This window comes from Mastomys coucha, unplaced genomic scaffold, assembly GCF_008632895.1.
Source record: "Mastomys coucha isolate ucsf_1 unplaced genomic scaffold, UCSF_Mcou_1 pScaffold22, whole genome shotgun sequence".
NCBI classification, from domain to species: Eukaryota; Metazoa; Chordata; class Mammalia; order Rodentia; family Muridae; genus Mastomys; species Mastomys coucha.
The window spans coordinates 199,792,731-199,796,369 of NW_022196905.1; positions in this window are offsets into that span (position 1 = coordinate 199,792,731).

Below are 3,639 nucleotides of genomic sequence, written 5' to 3' on the forward strand. Positions count from 1 at the left end.
TGATAAATTCAATCTCTCTAGCTCTTTCTGAATTCTAGTTGCCTGATTCAACTCAGCTTTTTTGACTCAAATGCCTCTTCAAGCTAACTGATTCAAATTGACTTCTCTTGGCTTCTGACTGAATTGCTCTGCTTGGAAAAAACTGCCTCTGAATTCCACAAACTGAACTGTACTGGCTACACTGACTACACCAATTAAAGGGAACTGAATGGAAATGACCAAACTCAACTGAGCACAACTACACTCAGCTGAACTTCTCTGGACTGAACTGTACTCCTTCTCCCTGCACTGCTTTTAGGTCACCTCTCTTTTCTCTCTGTTCTCATGAGAGTAGGGTGTATCCTAACTCTGACTCATTCTATCAAATCTCTGATTCATCCTTGTCCATCACTTTGTCTGCTCCTCAATTAGACTTCCTTGTTTGAGATTAGAGGTGTGTACTAAAGGTACATGTGCATTCCAGCCAGAGAGATTAAAGGTATATACTCCATACAGAGGATTAAAGATGTGTACCAAGGGCGTGTCTGTATTCCGACCAGATCACATACACCTAGGTCTTTGGATATGATCCCTTGCCAGAGCAGCTACATTACTAGATTGAAATTTAAAATTCCTCTACAGTCCCAGGCTGTCTAAGGAGTAGAAAGCTAGCTGAGCAAGACCCTTCAGGACTCACTGCCTCCTGAATGCGCATGCAGTGTGAAAGCTGCCTCTGACTCCCGTACCCTCAAACTGTGAAGCAAAACTAAACTTTCCTTCTGGTCAGAAATATTATCACAGCAGTAAAAGAAGGAACCAAGACAACACTCATTCATGTTATCAACTCATTTTAATTCAAGCCCAGACCCTGAGAGTGCCTTTTCCTTATTGATCTAGTATGTTCCATCTTCAGCTAAGCTATTACATTATCTTCTATTCTAGACCAGAGATAATCCTCCTCTGATTTCTGAAAGCACATACACCCACACAAATATACACACATGCACACACACACAGACAGAGGGGAGTGAACTTAAATCCAAATGAGTCTATTTTCTCACAAGGTTCCTTCCTCTAGTGTCTTGTCTTCATCCTGGTTCTGTTGAATGTTCCCTTATGTCCATCCTGTAAAACTATGTTTTCTCTCATTTACTTTTGCTTGCTGTTGGTCACAGAGCCTCATGAAAACTAACATCAATACTTTCAATCAGAATAGAAAGGATCTAAAATAATACATCAGAGGGCCTGAGGCTTAGTAGGTACAAATACTTGCTATGCAAGCATGAGGACCTACCTGAGTTCAGAACCCTAATACCAATTTTTAAAAGTCAGGCAGAGTCATGTGTGTCTATAACCCTAATGCAGAATGACTGGGGGGCAGAGGATAAGAGAGAGACTTCCCAGGCTTGCTAGCCAGCCTGGGTAGTCAGTGACCACTGGATTCAAGGAGAGACTTGCCTCAAAAGATAAGATAGAGAGTGATGCAAAAAGCCAGCCAATAGGAATCTAAGGCCTCTCTATGCCTGTCCTTCCTCCACACAAACATTACATCAGGAAGGGAAGGATTCCAGTAAGAGAGCTGAGGGCTGCAGAGAATGAGTAGAGGCCGAGGCTTACTCTTTCTTGAATATATTTGATCCTTGTTTTGTACCACGTGAACAAATAAACAAAACCATTGAAACTGGAAAACCTGTGCAGAATCTTCACAGCTGGCTCTGCCACCATCTCACATTTTTCACAGACTAACAGAGTTCTTATTTGGAAATATCTCTGAGCCACCAACTGTAACTGTTATGGTATAGTCAAAACTACCTCTTAATGGAAACACAGCCTTGTCTTTTCCCTTAAGAATTATCTACTTTGGGCAGGATGAGGACCCAGCTACAGTTCCAACCCAGGTATAGGACCACCCCAGAAATTAGGACCACCCCAGCACAGGACCACTACAGCTGCAGGGAAAACACAGCTATAAGCTCACCCAGCTGCATGGTAACCCCAGTTACAGGACCACTCCTAGAAAGGATGCTTAGCATTAAGGCAATGGGCTTTTCCTTCTCAGGACTCCTTGTATAGTCCCCAGGAGCCATGAGGTTTTCCTGAGTTCTATTCCTATCCCTTTCTCATCTTTGTTTGGTGGTGGTGGTGGTGGTGGTAGTGATGGTTTTGGTTTTGTTATCATTGTTCATGTTGTTTGCCAGAACCTAAGTCTGCTCTTAAATCCCCCAGGACTTTGGGCTTCTTAGTCTCTTTCAAAAGCTCCCCTCTATACCATGTGGCTAACCTTTATACTTGTTTATCTAAATGCCATAGGCTTGTGGGTCCCCCCCCTTTCTGCTCCATTCTCTTCTTCCTGTGAGACACAGAGCTTAACTGTTCCCAGGCGGTGCTATTAAATTCAGCTCAAGGTTTGAGTCCATTCTTAGTCTATTTGTCACACACCAAGAGGCATCCTGAGTTCCTAGATATCATAAGGATGATTACACCAGGACTCCTGAAGATTTATAGTAACGTATTTTCTGCCTTTTACTTATTTAATAGGAAGAGAAAACAACCCTGAACCTGCATTTCTGGGCAGCATCATAACTCTCAGACTTCATGATGGTAAACAAAAACAAAACAAAACAAAAAAAAACCTGGTGTTAGTTGATCTTATGTGATGGTTCATTTTACCATTTCACTAATCCTAACAGAAAACTCAAGTTCTCAGTCTTTCAAATTGGCTAGTACTGACACTCTGAAAAGAAGAGACCAAAGCTCAGAAAGACTTGAGTCACCTTCTTCAAGCCATGTAGACCAAAAGTGTTGGAGCTGAGACCAGAACTAAATCACAAATGGCTTGAAGATCCTTTCTGATATATTTAGTTTCATTTTGCTTTGTTTTCCCAACCTATAACAGTAGCAAGAGTTGACTTTTAAAGTAGAAGAATACATCCTCATTGCTCAACTATTATGGAGTAATAGTTAGTTAGTAATTCTCATATGTTAGTAATTCTCATATTCTTCCAGAACTGCTGGTACTGAGGATGGATGAATCTTCTAAGAGGAAGGAAAGGGGGCTAATTTCCAATATATACAAAGAACTCAAGAAGTCAGACTCCTGACTCACATGTTAGTAATTCTCATATTCTTCCAGAACTGCTGGTACTGAGGATGGATGAATCTTCTAAGAGGAAGGAAAGGGGGCTAATTTCCAATATATACAAAGAACTCAAGAAGTCAGACTCCAGAGAACCAAATAACCCTATTAAAAATGGGGTGCAGAGATAAACAAAGAATTCTCAACTGACGAATACCGAATGGCTGAGAAGCACCTAAAGAAATCATCCTTAGACATCAGGGAAATGCAAATTAAGACAACCCCAAGATTCCACCTCACACCAGTCAGAATGGCTAGGATAAAAAATTCAGGTGACAGCAGATGCTGGAGAGGTTGTGGAGAAAGAGAAACATTCCTTCATTGCTGGTGGGATTGCAAGCTGGTACAACCACTCTGGAAATCAGTTTGGAGGTACCTCCAGAAATTGGACATAGTACTACCAGAGGACCCAGATATATCACTCCTGGGCATATACCCAGAAGAGGCTCCAACGTTTAATAAGGACACATGCTCCATCATGTTCATAGCAGCCTTATTTATAATAGCCAGAAACTGGAAACAAC